Here is an 18,447-nt window from a genome sequence, read left to right as displayed (position 1 = left end):
AGGCATTTCAATTTAACTTGTATGTCAGCAATTTTAATTTTCCAAATAAACTGAATAAGAATATAAAAACCCTTTAAATAGAAAACCCATATATATCTCTCTGTGTCTGTGTGGTGGTGGAGGAGGAGGTGTTGAAGGAAGAAATCGATCTGATATTACCATCAGTAATATGGCGTTCTTACCGTAAGAGGGTCAAGGATGAATACGTGTATTCAAAGATCTAAAACAAACAGGTCAAATGACAATGGTGTTTGCTGCTTTGCTGCTTGAATCATAAATGGTAACATTCTTTTACTTTGCACATTACCACAGCTGTTCATTAAATCGCATAAAAGAAAATGCAAATTGCCTTCCCCATAAAGTAAATGCAAGAGTATTCTCAAGGTTGGACCATCTTGCTGAGAAAGTGTACAACAACTGTAGAACTCAAATAATAATAATAACAGTAACAAAGCCTTCTGTTGTATAGGATGGAAGATGCACAGTTTCAACAATTTGCAGGATTCTTTTTTTCTCTGAGCAAGTCAATTGAACCACATGCTTGAGAAAACACATTTTTGGGAGGCCGAGGCGGGTGGATCACAAGGTCAGGAGATCGAGACTATCCTGGCTAACATGGTGAAACCCCGTCTCTACTAAAAATACAAAAAACTAGCCGGGCGCGGTAGCGGGCGCCTGTAGTCCCAGCTACTTGGGAGGCTGAGGCGGGAGAATGGCGTGAACCCGGGGGGCGGAGCTTGCAGTGAGCCGAGATCGCGCCACTGCACTCCAGCCTGGGAGACACAGTGAGACTCCGTCTCAAAAAAAAAAAAAAAAAAAAGAAAACACATTTTTGATATTCTAGAGAAATAATTACAGATTTTTCACATGAGAAAAGTGCAGATAAAAAACAGCAATGAGTGCACTGATATCCATCTAAAGAAGAGAATAAGCTTGTTGTTAAGTGTAGGCAATAAGACAGATAAGGATGTCAAGTAATGTATCAACATGTGGGAAAAAAAGAAGAGTACGTAAAAATAGGAAGTAAACTAACCATCTCCTCTCCTGCTTTTTTCTTTTATATCTTTTGCTGCTCCTGCAATGAATTGTTTTTTCCTACCTAAGCATAAAATGCTATAGTCTCTTGTTATCCAGCCCCATATACATTTATACTTTACTATACCTTCTTCTTGATGATTCCATTTAGTCCTATGGCTTCATTTGTTATCTATTCCACATATACGTAACTTCCACATGTATAACTCCAGCTCAGACATTTCTTCTGAATTCTAGAACAAGTCTCCATTTGTCTCCTGAATGTGCCTACATAGGTACCTGAAAGGCATATCAAATTCAGCATGTCTGAAACTAAACTCATGATCTTCTTTCCCCAACATGCTCTTCTGGCAACTCCATCTCAAAATGGCACCACCATTCATTTATCTGTGAAAGTCAGAAACCCAAAGCTCATCCTTGATATTCCCATTTCATTCGTATCCCACACGTCATTCATTAGTGGCAGAAGCACAATTTAAACCAATATAGTAACTTTCAGTTTAGTACAACTCCACTATTCCACAGAGTAATAAGGACCCCAGAGTCTAATAAGCAAACATTTAATAGATTTAATCTCATCAGACCTATTTTCTCTATATTTAGTCACCAGTATTTGTTCATAATGCATTCCCAGGGGGAGGGTAAGGGGACATGTACTAAAGAAGAATTGTGAAAACTGGGCAATATTCCCAGAGAGCTCATTTTAAAATGTTAAAAGTTCTTAATTACCTTTCACTTTGAAATTTAACTGTTTATTATAATGTTATGGGATACTAAGTGAGACTTTTCCTAATTCTCCAGAATGAAAACCTCCAGTCTACAGCTGAGGATAAAGAGGCTCTAAGAAACCTATATTCTTAAGATACCTGTCAAAAATTTTGGCCCAACACTTTCCTAAGGACTCAATAAAATTACCAAGTGGTAGCACATATTGTACTAGTACCTCCAACAATCATCCCCAAATTTTTCCTTCCTCTAACTTATCAGTATATTTTTAAAAACTGCAGAAGAGAGAACAAAATAATCAAAGTCAAGAACAATTGTTGCAGGAGTGACCGGGGTTGTGTGCAGGTATCACCCAACCAGAATGTACTCTTGCCTTGGTGCTGAATCAGGATACTGGGGGTCTCTTGCTATGCCAGATAGAAGCTTCATGTTTGCTGGATCGTAGAGTTGAGAGGCTGAGTTGGATGCTTCATAGGAGCACTGATGTGAGAGAGGGAGAGAGAGAGGTGATATAAAGTTATTGGCTATTTGCCAATGAGTAAAGAAGTATTTCAGTATTTCAACAATGTTTCTCAGTGAAGGGAAGATATTGGCATTGGGATATCACTATTCTCCAGGGACTGCCCATGCACTGCAGGACATTTAATATCTCTTACTCCTGGAAATTAAATGCTGTTTCAGTCACTCCAAGACAATCAATAATCCCTTCACACATTTTAAAAGGCTCCCTGAGTGGTAGGGCAGTACTGCACACCTTGTGACCCACTTCCATATGTACCACACTAGGGAACTATACAACTAAATAAATCCAGGGAGCTTCTGAAAATCTAAAACATGAGCCAAAAAGGGAGGCAGCACTTTGATTCCTTTTTTGCGGAGGAAACCTGATGGCCAAGAAGAGTTAACAGAAAAGAAGCAATACAAACAGCAACAAAAATCATCACAGCCAAGAAGTAAAGAGAGACTTGTTAATACATTCATTTGCTCCACTGTCTGTCCTCCTCAACACCCTGAACGAATTAGGTCTTGAAGAATTAGGACAGGAGAAGTATCTACCTCAGATTCTGCCCTGCCACACCTAAACTACCAGCATTCCAGTTTAAGCTTGTGATGAAGGGAAAGGAAGAGAAAGAAAACTTTGGGGATTCAGGGGGAAGTATGCTGCTCAAGTGATGGGGGCACCAAAATCTGACAAATAACCACTAAAGAAATTTGTCATGTAACCAAACACCACCTGTTTCCCAATAATCTATGAAAAAAATATATATATATATACACACACACACACATGATCATCAGATTCTCCAAGGTTGAAGTGAAAACACAAAAGGTAAATGCAGCAAGAGAGAAGGGACAGATCACCTACTAAGAGAACCTCATCAGGCTAGCAAGAGACTTGTCAGCAGAAACCCTACAAGCCAGAAGAGATTCAGTGCCTATATTCAACATTCTTAAAGAAAAGAATTTTCAGTGAAGATTTTAATATTCAGTCAAACTAAGCTACATAAGCAAATAACAAATAAAATCCTGGTGGGACACATTGGCTAGTGCCTGCAATCCTGACACTTTAGGAGGCTGAGGCAGGTGGATCACCTGAGGTCAGGAGTTCCAGAACAGCCTGACCAACATGGAGAAACCCCACCTCTACTAAAAATACAAAATTAGTTGGGCGTGGTAGTGCATGCCTGTAGTCCCAGCTACTCGGGAGGCCGAAGCAGGAGAATCGCTTGAACCTGGGAGACAGAGGGTGCAGTGAGCCGAGATCGCACCAGTGCACTCCAGCCTGGGCAACAAGAGTGAAACTCCATCTCAAAAAAAAAAAAAAAAGAAATAAGATTCTTTTCATACATACAAGCAAATGCTAAGGGAATTCATTACTACCAGACCTGCCTTACAATGCCTTACAAGAGATCCTGAAAGGAGTGCTAAATACAAAAAAGTAAAACTGTTACTGGTTACTAGAAAAACACAATCAAGTACACAGACCTGTTATGCTATACAGCAGCCACACAAACAAGTCTGCATAATAACCAGCTAATAACATGATAACAGGATCAAATTCACATCAACACTCACCTTGACTGTAAATGAGCTAAATGCCCCAATTAAAAGGCACAAAGTGGCAAGTTGGATAAAGAACCAAAACCTGACAGTATGCTGTCTTCAAGACACCCATCTCATGTGCAATGACACCCATAGACTCAAAGTAAAGAGATGGAAAAAATCTATGAAGCAAACAAACAAACAAACAAACAAACAAAAAACAGGAAAAAAAGCAGAAGCTGCTATCAGTTTTAATTCTTTAGTGAGGGATTTTTTGTTTGTATCAGTTTTAATTTTTATTAGTGAAGGTATAGGAAACTGGATATACTTTTGTTATCCTTGTGGGAGCATTGAAAGATTGAAAAAGAAATTCAATCATTCTTAAGGTAAATTTGACATCATATTTCAACAAACCTGAAAGGTACAAGGTAGCTGAGATGATTTCTATTGGTAGGCATTTACCCCAAAGAAATGATCAGAGATAAGCATAAATGTTGTTGAAATATTGTTCAAACATTGATCCAAGTGTTATTCACAAGTGAAGAAATTTAGAAACATCTGAAATGGCTTGGGGTGAATATACAAATAGAGTTTGACCAAAAAGTAACTGTGATATGGCTGTTAAAGATTTTTTTATGGCGAATCATTTAAAGACATTGGTAGATATTCATATGATTAAGCAGAAAAAAAAGCAAAATGTAAACCAGAATATACATTATTATCCTAAATTTGCTTTAAAGTGTGTGTGTGTGTTAGTGTGTGTATGTGTGTGTGTTACACATCAGAATATTAACAGTGGGGATGCAATTCTTACTATTTTTACATTTCACTCTTGTAGTAAAAAAATAATGAATATGCTTACAATAATTAATATTTATTACATATATAATTAGGAAAAATAAACAGGAAAATAGATTTATTTTAGAAATACAGAATTCATTAATTGAATGGTGGGACTGGGTGCATCTGGATATGAGGCGATCTCTCATTTAATAATGGTAAGGGTGTCTGGTGTACTGCAGCAAGAAAGAGAAGCTGACAGATGTGGTTGTGAGAAGCAAGGAAAAAGCCAAAGATGCATTTCATACAAACAATAATATTAGCATTAACAGATAGTTAAGGAAATGAGAAGTTAGAGCAAATTTGGGAAAAGATGATGATGTGCAAGATTTCACTGGTAATCTAATGTCTTGGTAACCAGCCATTGGACAGTGCAAAGGCAGTCAGGAATGACAAAATCATGACTTGAGAGACGTTCATCAGGATGTTATAAACAATATGGAAGTAGAAGAGGTTTCAGGGACAGAAATTTGAGGATAAAAACAGAGATATAAGAACTACACCTAAGGAACATGCTTCATTTAAGAGGTTTGTTAAGAGGAACCTATTAAAACAGTAGTTAGTGATAGGTGGAAAACCAAAACAGACTTTAAACTAACAAAGATCCAAAAAGACAAAGAAAGTCATGACATAATAGTAAAGGGCTCAGTTCAACATGAAGACCTAACTACCTTAATTATATACTCACCCAAGACAGGAGCACCCAGGTTCATAAAGCAAGTTCTTAGAGACCTACAAAAAGACTTAGATAACCACACAGCAATAGTGGGAGACTTTAACACCCCAGTGACAGTATTAGACAGATCATTGAGGCAGAAAATTAACAAAGATATTCAGGACCTTAACTCAACACTTGACCAAATGGACCTAATAGACATCTACAGAACTTTCCACCCGAAAACAACAGGATATACATTGTTCTCATCACCAAACGGCATGCACTCTAAAATCGACCACACAATTGGGCATGAAACAGTCCTCAGCAAATTCACAAAACAGAAATCATACTATCCATACTCTTGGACCACAGTGCAATAAAAATAGAAATCAATGCTAAGGAAATTGCTCAAAAGCATACAGCTTAATGGAAATTAAACAACCTGCTCCTGAATGACTTTGGGGTAAATAATAAAATTAAGACAGAAATCAATAAATTCTTTGAAATTAATGAGAAAAAATATACAACATATCATAATCTCTAGGACATAGCCCAAGTAGTGTTAAGAGGGAATTTTATAGCACTAAATGCCCACATCAAGAAGTTAGGAAGATCTCAAATTAACAACCTAACATCCCAACTAGAGGAACTAGAGCAACAAGAGCAAACTGCAAGCTAGTAAAAGACAAAAAAAAAAAAAAAAAAAAATGGAGCCAACTGAAGGAAATTGAGAAACCAAAATCANAAAAAAAAAAAAAAAAAAAAATGGAGCCAACTGAAGGAAATTGAGAAACCAAAATCATACAATAGATTTAATTTTAATAACAAAAAGTGACCAGAGAGTTATGTAATCTGTGCAGTACTTCATTAAATGACAAGAAGTGTAGATTCAATAAGTATGGTTGAAGGCAATGACTAGAGAAAAAATTAAAAATTACTTTATGTTTGTATCTCAACAAGTCCAGATACCACAAAATACTGATGGTAATGCACCTTTATCATCTCATGAATTCCCTTAATTCAGCTCTTTTCCTTCAGATTTAAATATAAAGCTATTAGACTAACATCTAAATAAAGCTAACAATTTATATCTTTTGAGAGACTAACTTTTTCTCCCTGAATTATATAGGCAAATCTGATTTTATTGCTTTTTACTTTTATTTAGCTTTGAAGATATTGCATTTTTTTTTACAAATTAAAAGTTTATGGCAATCCTGCATTGAGAAACTCTATCGGCACCATTTTTCCAACAGCACATACTCACTTTGTGTCTCATTTTGGTAATTCTTGCAATATTTTAAACTTTGTCGTTAGTGTTATAACAGGGTGGTATGTGATCAATGATCCTTAATTTTACCATTGTAATTGTTTCAGGGTACCACAAACCATGGCCATATAAGATGGCAAACTTAATAGATACATTTTCTGAGTGTTCTCACTGCCCCACTTCATCTCTTTCCCTCTCCTCTGACCTCCCCATTCCCTGAGACCTAACAATATTGAAATTAGGCCAGCTAATAATTCCACAATGGCCTCTAAATGTTCAAGTAAAAGGAGGAGTCACATGTCTCCCGCTTTAAATCAAAAGCTAGAAATGATTAAGTTTAGTGGGCAAGGCTTGCCAAAAGCTTAGATAGGCTGAAAGTTAGTCCTCTTGTGCTAAACAACTATCCAAGTTGTGAATGCCAAGGAAAAGTTCTTGAAGGACACTAAAAGCACTATTCCAGTTTCATTGATATGGAGAAAGTTTTAGTGTTCTGTACAGAAAAATTGAACCAGCCACATGACTCCCTTAAGCCGAAGCTTAATGCAGAGCAAAGCCCTTTCTCTCTTCAAGTCTATGAAGGCTGAGATAGGTGAGAAAGCTGCAGAGGAAAAGTCTGAAGCCAGCATGAGGTGTAAGGAAAGAAGCTGTCTCCATAACAAAAAAGCAGCAAGTTCTCATAAAAGTTGGGCAGTAAGTTATCCTAAAAATCTTGCTAAGATAACTGATGAAGGTGACTGCACAAAACAAAATATTCTCAGTAGAAATGAAACATCTTTCTATTGGAAGAAGATGCCATCTAGGACTTTAGTAGTTAAAGAGGAGAAGTCAATACCTACCTTCACCACTTCAAAGGGCAGGATGACTCTCTTGATAGGAGTTAATACAGCTTCTGACTTTAAACTGAAGCCGAGGATTATTTATCATTCCAAAAATCTTAAGGCACTTAAGAATTACGCTAAATCCATTCTGTCTGTGCTCTATACATGGAACAAACATAATGCGTTTGCACATCTAATAGACTACAGTGGAATACAAACACAATTTTTGTTTTTGTTTGGGTTTTTTTGAGACGGAGTTTCAATCTTGTTGCCCAGGCTGGAGTGCAGTGGCGTGATCTCGGCTCACCGCAACCTCCACCTCCTGGGTTCAAGCGATTCTCCTGCCTCAGCCTCTCAAGTAGCTGGGATTACAGGCATGAGCCACCATACCCAGCTAATTTTGTATTTTTAGTAGGGATGGGGTTTCTCCACGTTGGTCAGGCTGGTCTCAAACTCCTGACCTCAGATGATCCACCCGCTTTGGCCTCCCAAAGTGCTGGGGTTACAGGTGTGAGCCACCATGCCCGGCCCTGCAAACACAATTTTTATATGCACCAGGAAAACGAAATTTTTGTGTTACTCACTTTATTTTGATATTTATTGTGGTGGTCTGCGACTGAACCTTCAATATCTCCAAGTTATGCCTGTATTAAGGTTATGAGATGTGTGCAACAGTATGTATGATTTTCTGTTTTCCTCTCATGTTATTAGCTACATGTTTCCTCTCATGGTATTAGCTATACAGACAGTATAAAATAAATGTAAAAATTCAAATAACTGTACAATAAAACTTGATGTTCACTAAGAATTGCAACACTACTCAAGTTGAGCTGATGTTTGACTGGAAGCATCACTAGGAAGGGACTCAAAATATATAATACAGTACTGATTTTCTGGATGTTTTACATCCATTCAAACTTTGATGGATGATAGACAGTTTAGGGATTTAACAGTAAAATGTCTTAAAGTGTGAATTAGGCAAAATCTGAGCTATGAAATGTGAATTCCATGTTGTTAATAATAACCTATCTGTTGTTGATATGAGAGGGAGACAGCAAGGGGCTCGCCTGCTCTGTTTTACCAGCAATCTATACCCAAAAAGCTGAGGCCTGAAAATTCACTTGAAAGTCCTTATTCTTATAGATCAGTATTGGGATCTCTTTCATTATGCAATCCTCACTATTCAAAGAGTTGCCATAGACTCACCAGTCAGTTAAATCTTAAAGCTTTTACATTTTAAGTTCTAAAAAATTGGCCAATGGACTCCATTATGAGTCTCATTAAAAGTATATACATTCTTTTCAAAACAATGAACATAGATACAATTTTGATTACAGTTGCTATTCATGGACCAGCTCCCAGACTATTCAACAACCCCAGATAGGATAGATCGTACTTTACAAAAATCACAGCACCAGTAATGATCTCATCCTGCACCTTCCTCTTACAACATGAGGTTCACACTCTGCCATTGAGAGGGCTATGTTCATTCTTTTTAATTCTGGGAAAACCTTTGTAATGACCAAGGAAAAGAACAAATTTAAACTCCTACTTCACAGTATAAACAAAATTAACTTGAAATGGATAGAAGGGACCTATATGTAATAGCCAAAACTATAAAACACTTTGAAGAAAATATTAGTGTAAATATTCATGATGCTGATTAGGCAAAGACTTCTTAGATATGACAACTAAAGTACAAGCAAGGAAAGAACAAATACATAAATGAAACTTCATCAAAATAAAAAGGTTTTGTACATTAAAAGATACCATCAAGAAAGAAAAGAAAACCCACAGGATATGAAAAAAAATTCTAACCATATACCTTATAAGAAACTAGTATCTGGAATATATTCTAAAATTTTACAACTCAATAATCAAAAGACAAATAACCCCATTTTTTAAATGGGCAAATGATTTGAATAGCCATGTCTCTAAAATGATATAAAAATGATCAATAAGCACACACAAAAAAATGCTTAACATCATTTGCCATCAGTAAAATGCAAATCAATACCACAAACTTCATATCCACTAGGATGGCTATAACAAAAATACAGATCTTAAGTATTGCTGGGATGTAAGAGAATTGAAACATTGTGCCTTGTTAGTTGAAATTTAAAATGGTACCTCTACTTTGGGAAACAGTGTATAAGAAAAAGAACAGCCAAATAAGCTCAAAGAATGTAGACATAAAAATATAATAATAGAGTTAACAGCAGCAATAAGTAAAATACAAAAATTAAATTAAGGATCACTCCTTAATTACGTGGTGACTCATGCTTGTAATCCCAGCACTTTGGGAGGCCAAGGTGAGATCACTTGAGGTCAGGAATTTGAGACCAGCCTGCGCAACATAGTGAAACCACTTCTGTACAAAAAATTAAAAAACTGGCCAGTTGTTGTGGCACACCCCTGTAATCTCAGCTAATCAGGAGGCTGAGGTAGGAGGATCCATTTTCAGTTTCACGCAACACAAAATAAAAATCATAAGCAAAGTATTACCAAAGTGCGGAAAGCAATATATTCAAAGGAAAATACATTATAACTAAATTGACTTTATCACATAAATGCACAGTTGTTCTATCATTAGAGGCTGAAATAATGTAAATCGAAATATTAACAGAGAAACAGATTTAAAAAACATGATTTGAATGGCCTTTTAACATTTGGTTAACATCAAATAAAATAACAAATTCAACATCAATTTGTTATTTTAAAAAACAGTAACTATTTTAAGAAATTGAGAGTATAAGAAAAATCCTCATAGTCTGACAAAGGGATGTGCAAACAACCAAAGTCAATACACACTTATCCGTGAAAGGTTGAACTGCTTCCCCTTTGAGAACAGGATTAAGACAAAGATACCTGGTTTTATCAGCTGTATTCAACATTATATTGGATGTTCTATCCAGTTCAGAAAGCAATCAAAAGGAAATGAGGAATGAAGAGTGTAGAAAAAAATGTGTAACATTTTTGTGTTTAGAGAAGCCTAACAAATCTACAGATAAATCATTAGGATTAATGAGAGTGTAGCAAATTTGTGGGAAACAATCAGTATTCAAATATTAATTGCATCCTTTCCTTCCCTTGCTCTTCTTCCTTTTCCCTCTCCTACTCTCCTTTCCTTTTTTTTCTTTATGCACACAGTGGAATACTACACAATCTATAGCCACATATAAACATTAATGAATCATTTCACAAACCAAATGGAGGGCGAATAAAGTAAGACACATTATACACTATTCTATTTAAATAAAGTGCAAAATCTGTTTAAACTAAAGTATATATTTAGGAGTGCAAACCTAGAAGGTTAGACCGCAAAGAAAATCCAAAAATTATAGATACATATTTATTTTTAGTACTTACGCATTTTTAAAAATGTGCTACATAGTACTATAAAATAACAAAAGATCTCAAAAAAAATTATGTATGAGACAGAGTAGCATAGATAAAGAGGCGATTTCACCTTTGGCTCTGTATATTTCTGTGTTGTTTAAACATATTACACAAAGAATATACATTTTCTATGTATCATATATGTAATTTACTTTTAAATATCAATATAGATTTTAAAAACTATAAGAATACCCAAAAATTGTTCATATAAATTTTAAGAAAAAAAATATTTCAGAATGAGAGAAGACACAATGATTAGAGGCAAAACAAAAAATAAAAAGCTAAAACATTTGAGGGCCCCCATTAGTTTGATGAAGCTGAAGTAAAGGGCACATGTTTGGGGACAAAGCAGAGCTCTCTGTAATCTGATCTCTGAAGGGCTAGGGCTATACCACTTAAATGTGGTTTGAGGTCACCCACACTGAACCACATGGCAGTACTCTTTTTACTTTGACCCTGGTGCCCAGACTATGATCTAAACCTCATCATAGCTTGTAATAAATTCCATAATTATTAGCAATTCTAACAACAGAGAGCCAAAGAATTGATGAGGCCAGGAGAAAAGGTCTGCCCTCTAATCAGAAGCTATACATTCAAGTCACCTTCAAGGCAATTTTCTGGGGCAAACCACTGTCCATGCATTTATATGTGGTTAATGAGTAGTGAAAAGCCCTTTGGAATGTTGAGAGGCCCTTTTCATTTGCACACAATTAGGGTAAAAATGAAATGGGCTGATTAACATTGAATGACATTATTCTGTTATCTTTTCCTATCACATCATGCATGAAAACCAAAGGTCTCTTTGTCGTAAAAGGGACTAAATTGCTTAATCCATGAATTTATAAGCTTGCATTTTTCCCCTCAGAGAATTTGTCATGGTTTCTGAGTTCTCCAAAACTCCCAGAAACTGATAATGCAATCAATTGCATATGAAACCTCAAAATTCATAGCGCAAGACTAGTCGAGAAATTTAAGTTCAGAGGAGGAAGTATGAAAGGTAAATGGTAAATGTTTAATTTGGCAATTGAACCTTAAAAGATATATGTTTCCCGGAGATAAGGGCTACTGTGACCAAAACAGCATGATACTGGTACAAAAACAGGCACATAGACTAATGGAACAGAATAGAGAGCCCAGAAATAAGGCGACACATCTACAGCCATCTGATCTTTGACAAAACTGACAAAAACAAGCAATGATGAAAAGACTCCCTGTGTAATAAATGGTGCTGGGATAACTGGCTAGCCATATGCAGAAGACTGAAGCTGGACCCCTTCCTTACACCAAATACAAAAATCAACTCAAAACAGCTTAAACACTAAAATGTAAAACCCAAAATTATAAAAGCCCTGGAAGACAACCTAGGCAATACCATATTGGTCCTAGGAATGGGCAAATATTTCATGACAAAGACACCAAAAGCAATCATAATAAAAGCAAAAATTGACAAATGGAATCTAATAAAACTTAAGAGATTCTGCACAGCAAAAGAAACTATAACCAGAGTAAACTGACAATCTACAGAATGGGAGAAAATATTTTCAAACTATGCATCTGACAAAGGTCTAATTATATCCAGCGTCTACAAGAAATTTAAACAAGTTTATAAGAGAAAAACAACCCCATTAAAAAGTGGGCAAAGGACATGAACAGACACTTTTATAAAGAAGACATACATGCAGCCAACAAGTCTGTGAAAAAAGCTCAATATCACTGATCGTTATAGAAATGCAAATCAAAACCACAATGAGATACCATCTCACACCAGTCAGAATGGCTACTGTTAAAAAGTCAAAAAATAGCAGATGCTGGCAAGGTCTCATAGAAAAGGGAACCCTTAGACACTATTGGTGGGATTGTAAATGAGTTCAACCATTGTGGAAGTCATTAGGGTGATTCCTCAGAGAGCTAAAGGCAGAACTACCACTTGACCCAGAAATCCCATTACTGGTTACATACCCAGATAAATATAAATCATTCTATGTAAAGACACATGCATATGAATGTTCACTGCAGCACTGTTCACAATAGCAAAGACATGGGATCAACTTAAATGCCCATCAGTGACAGACTGGAGAAAGAAAACATGGTACATACATATATATATATGTATCATGGAATAGTATGCAGCCATAAAAATGAATAAGATCATGTGTTTTGCGGGAACACGGATGGAGCGGGAGGCTATCAATCTAAGATAACTAATGTAGGAACAGAAAACCAGATACTGCGTGTTCTCAATTATAAGTGGGGAGCTAAATGATAAGAACTTAGGAACATAGAGAAGGAAACAACAGACACTGGTGTCTACTTGAGGGAGGAGGGTGGGAGGAGGGAAGGAGCAGCAAAGATAACTATTGGGTACTGAGCTTACTACCTGGGTGATGTAATAATATGTACAACAAACCCTCGTGACATGTTTATCTATGTAACAAACCTTCACATTTACCAGCAAACCTAAAATTAAAATTCAAAAAAAAAAAGAGTTTTAGAAGACTTCTTAAGCATAGTTTTATATGTGATTCTAGGCAACTGGACATGAACCGTCTGTAACTGTTTGCTCTGCAACTATCCCGTTAACTGCTTCCAGCTTACCCACAACTAGGCCATGGGATTCATATAAAAAGCTTCATAACTCATGGAGCTCCCGTAAGCCCAAGCCTGCAGCCTCATTTTTTTCCCTTCTGTAGTCTTTAAACGATTTCATGCAGTCTCAGCCTACCTTTGTATTGAGTCTGGAGTTGGCTTCAAACCTTAAGGATGCTGCCTTTGCTGTAAGAGTTATCTCAGTTACCCATCTCCCCAAAGAAGGATGCAGTGCCCTAACCTACACTCTGTCCGGGGCTTATGCAGGGAAAGCACTGCCAGGCAGATCTAGAATCACACTAGTCCCCACTCCAAGCCCTAAAGGTCCAAAGAGACAGAAATCGAACAATGTCTACAATTACTTCAAACTTTTGAACCACTATCTTCTAAAGTGGAGGCCCTCAAACTACAGCCTAGTGTCGAAATCCAGCCCTTTTCCTGTTTTCATATGGCCCTTGAGATAAGATTAGTTTCTCTCTATTTAAAGGGTTGTAAAGGAAGAAGGAGGAGGAGAACAGAAAGGAGGAAGAGGAGAAGGCAAAGGCGGAGGAGGAAGTGAAGCAAAGAAGAAAATGAGGCATATGCACTGAAGACCATATGCAGCCTACAAATCCTAAAATGTTTACTATCTGGCTCTTTACAGACAAAAATGTTTCGTGACCCGTGTTCTAAACCACAAACTTCGTCTTTTCAAGCCCTTGCATACAATGCTCCCATGGCTTTTCCATCACTATCAGGATAAGGTCTACATTCGTCAACGTCTGACCCTAATTATCACTTAGTCCCTGTCAACTTGACCCCAACATACACTCCCTATTCACAGAGCCTGAATTACTTGCTCTTTTGTGAACATAACATAAACTTTCATCCCATTGTACCCTTTTTAAACATTCTCTCCTCTCCCTGGAATGCCCTTTTCCTCTGGCCCTGTTGGAAAACTCTTCCTTAAAGGCTCAGCTAAATTGTCAGTTCTCTAAAGCATTCTCTGAGTACCCCAAGCAGAATTAAGATCTTCTCTGCATATCCACAGCATTTAGTTATGCCTTCTATTAGTTCACTTAATATATTACTCTCTGAGCCACCACTCGCAGCTGGGGACTGAAAGGTTTACCAAAATTTCCATCTAGCTGTTTATATCATGCGGACAACCTAAAAGCAGTCCTAGGTTTGAATTTACTTCTGCTTCTATTTACTGTTTACTTAATTTGGGAAAACAAAAAGGATAGATCGACAGTCCCAAATTAGATGAATTGTCACACAGTTGAAAAGAATATAGTGCAGGCCTAGAAAATGGTTTGAGGAAGAATCAAAACCTTACCTGCAAAGTGAGGACACCTTAAAGATATTCTTGGGAAAGAAAAAGTTTTCATTTTATAGATATATGAGGCACTCCATTCCAAGAAAATTGATGCTATGCTAGAAAGTCTACACGCAGTACTGACATGATTAAAGGAATAAAAGGGAAAAATGGGAAAAGATGAAATAAATGGCTAGATACTAGGGGAATATGAAGAAATCCACATGAATGTCTACAGTGCTCTAAATAACATGACCATTCATTTGTAAAGATGAACTCAAAAAATAAAATTAGTTATACTATACATACACTATTTAATTGTATGAAAATGGTCAATAAGATGAAGGGTTTTTTTGTTTTTTTTTTTTTTTTGAGTTGGAGTCTAGCTCTTGTTGCCCAGGCTGGAGTGCAGTGGTAGGATCTCAGTTCACTGCAACATCTGCCTCCCAGGTTTAAGCGATTCTCCTTCCTCAGCCTCCTGAGTAGCTGGGATTACAGGCAAGTGCCACCCCTCCCAGCGAATTTTTATATTTTTAGGAAAGATGGGGTTTCACCACGTTGGCCAGACTGGTCTCTTATCTCCTGACCTCAGGTGATCCACCCACCTCGACCACCCAAAGTGCTGGGACTACAAGCATGAGCCACTGTGCCCAGCCGAGATGAAGTATTAATATGGAAAAAGGTTCGTGGAAAAGAAGTAGGTTGAAAATATATATGGACTATGACTTTTTATGTCACTTATTCGAAATAAAAGATAAAACACCCTTTATGTGTATATGTGTGTGTGTAAATGTCTACAAAATTTTACAAGGTATGCCTGATTAGCAAAAATGTTTAGTTCGTAAATAAGAGAGGAGAGTTTGGGGTTGATAATACAAGAGAGTCAAAGGGCATTTTAACTGTTACCTTTACTTGTGAATTGCTTGACTTCTTAAAAATAATGAGCAATTTTTTGTCAATTTAAATTAAAACCAACAAAATGTACATTCACATCACATCCAGATCCTACAAGATACAACATTTCAACAGGGTCTAAAAGAATAGGTGATATATTCTCACTCATTTAGTTTTTAAATTGTCTTTCTTGGGTTTTAAATATACATAATAAAAGAAAATCATAGATGCTGAAATAAGTATTCCAAAGCTCAGACACAAGCTGAGAACATCAGAATTAAAACCACACAGGTTAAAAATTATTTTCTTTAAGAACGTTGAATGTTGGTGCCCACTCTTTCCTGGCTTGTAGGTTTTCTGCTGAGAGGTCTGCTGTTAGCCTGTGCAGCAAACCACCATGGCACACATTTACCTATGTAACAAACCTGCACGTTCTGCACATGTCTCCTGGAATCTAAAATAAATTAAAATTAAAGAAACACACGAACTAAAGCCGTTTCTATTAAAGGTGAATGAAACAAACAATAGACGGAAGTTGGGTTACCATGGAAGCAACAGAAATGAACATGTAGAAAAAAAAAAAAAAGGAGATTTTCTGCTCAGTCACGTCAAAGTCAAGTGTCTAGTCTGTTTCAGTGTCAGATCCTGTAAGAGATGATGATGTTGGGCACTGAAGGTGGACAGGGATTCATAATGAAGGTCCAGAGATTGCCCTAGTCTTTTGCTCAGCCAATAGAGTGCAGTGGATTTTTTTCTGAGTGCAAAATTTAAAATAGGGCTCCACGTATTCATTTCATCTACAGCAGAGAAGGCAGACTGAGTGGTGAGACTTTTGCTGAACTTGAGAGCATGAGGTCAAATTGGACTTGAAAAAAGACAAAGAAATTATAAGACACAGATATGTTTCAGTATTCAAGTCAAACAACGTTGAGATGGATGCGGCGCTGAAGCATAGTGGTCCAGATAGTTCTGACACGGCCAATGATGGCTTTGTACTCCCCTTTGAATGTAGCAAGGAAGAAATTGTTCAGTGCTTCTCACGGTTGGAAATCATGCCAAATGGCCTAAGACTGATTCTGGATTTCCAGGGAAGGAGTACAGGGGAGGCCTTTGTGCAGTATGCTTCACAGGAAATAGCTGAAAATACTCTAGAGAAACACAAGGAAAGAATAAGACACATGCATATCAAAATATTTAAGAGCAGTAGAGCTGAAGTTAGAACTCACAAAAGCTTATGGCCATGCAGTGGCCAGGTCCCTATGACAGACCTGGGGCTGTCAAAGGGCGTAACAGCATTAGCAGAGGAGCTGACTTTGAGCGGACGGGGTGTGGTGCTTATGGTGGAAGCTATGGAGGCTATAATGATTATAATGGTTATAATGATGGCTATGAATGTGGGTCAGATAGATTTGGAAGAAACTTCAATTACAGTTTTTTAGGAATGTCTGATCATAGACATAAGGATGGTGGCTGTACCTTCCAGAGCACAATGGGACACTGTGTACACATGTGTGGATTACCTTACAGAGCTACTGAGAATGATGTTTATATTTTTTTTCCACTGCTCAATCGTGGAGAGTACACATTATAATTGGTCCTGATGGCAGAGTAACTGGTGAAGCAAATGTCGAGCTTGTAACTCAGAAGACGCTGTGGCAGCTATGTCAAAAGACAAAGCAAATATGCATCATAGATATGTAGGACTCTTCTTGGATTCTACAATACACCAAGTGGTGGTGGTTATGGTAGCCAAATAATGGGAGTTATGGGCTTGTCAAACCAGTTCAGTTACAGTGGTCCAGCCAGCCCACAGCTTCTGTGATGGTTATGGAGGCAGCTATGGTGGCTAGAGCAGCATGAGTGGATACAATCAAGTTTTACAGGAAAACTCCAGTAATTTTCAATCAAACATTACATAAATAGCCAAGGAGCAATGAACAGCAGCTACTACAATAGAGGAAGCCATGCATCTATGGGCGTGAACAGCATGGGAGGGATGTCTAGCATGTCTGATATGAGTGGTGGATGAAGAATGTAATCGATCTGATCACGGACTCTTGGCCAACTTTTTTCAAGAAAAAAACTTCAGTTTAACAGTTTTTGAAATACAAGCTTGTGGTTTATGCTTACTCTGTAAGTGGAAATCCGGATTGTTCTGCAGACTTAATTAAGGCTCATTGTTTTTGAACACAGTACTCCTCTAGGATGTAGCAGTGAAGTTGGGTAAACTATAACTGTTAAAAAAGTTTTCGTTTTTCTCAAGTTAGTTATATTGTACAATGTACTGAAGCAGTACACGTATTTAGGTTAAAGCAGTTGAATTAAGTTAGTTGTTACCCTTATACCACGTTACATTGAATACAGTTTGGATGCATGTTGAAATACATGCCTTTTTTTTTTTTTTTTTTTTGTAAAACTCAATGTAGGAGCTGTGTCTGGAATTAAAGTAAAAATTTTTGGCATGTTTTTAAATTCTAGTTTCATTTAATAACCTGTAGGGCATGTATGTTTAAGCTTTATTTAAGTTAATGGGAAAAAATTAGAGATCCAATACCAATACTTCAGGATTTTGTCTTGGTGTTTACATGAAATTCTTAGGCTTTGATTTTAATCTTTCATTGTATTGTGATTTTCTTCTAGCTATACTGTATCACATGAAACTTGCCAAATAAATCTTTCTCTTTTTTTAAAATTTTTTGAGACAGAGTCTTGCTCTGTCGCCCAGCCTGAAGTGCAGTGGCACAATCTTGGCTCATTGCAGCCTCTGCCCACCAGGTTCCAGCGATTCTCCTGCCTCAGTCTCCTGGGTAGCTGGGATTATGGGAGCATGCCACCATGCCCGGCTAAGTTTTGTATTTTCACTAGCGATGGGGTTTCCCCATGT

At 37.1% G+C, this 18,447-nt stretch overlaps 1 pseudogene; it reads left to right on the top strand.

Moving 5' to 3' along the window:
- The first annotated feature begins 16,220 nt into the window (after positions 1 to 16,220).
- On the top strand, positions 16,221 to 17,592 carry LOC112616052 (annotated as a pseudogene).
- Positions 17,593 to 18,447: the final 855 nt, after the last annotated feature.

The sequence above is a fragment of the Theropithecus gelada genome, chromosome X (genome assembly GCF_003255815.1).
Source record: "Theropithecus gelada isolate Dixy chromosome X, Tgel_1.0, whole genome shotgun sequence".
NCBI classification, from domain to species: Eukaryota; Metazoa; Chordata; class Mammalia; order Primates; family Cercopithecidae; genus Theropithecus; species Theropithecus gelada.
The sequence above is the reverse complement of the archived record's forward strand: the minus strand, read 5'-3'. Positions and strand labels throughout refer to the sequence as shown.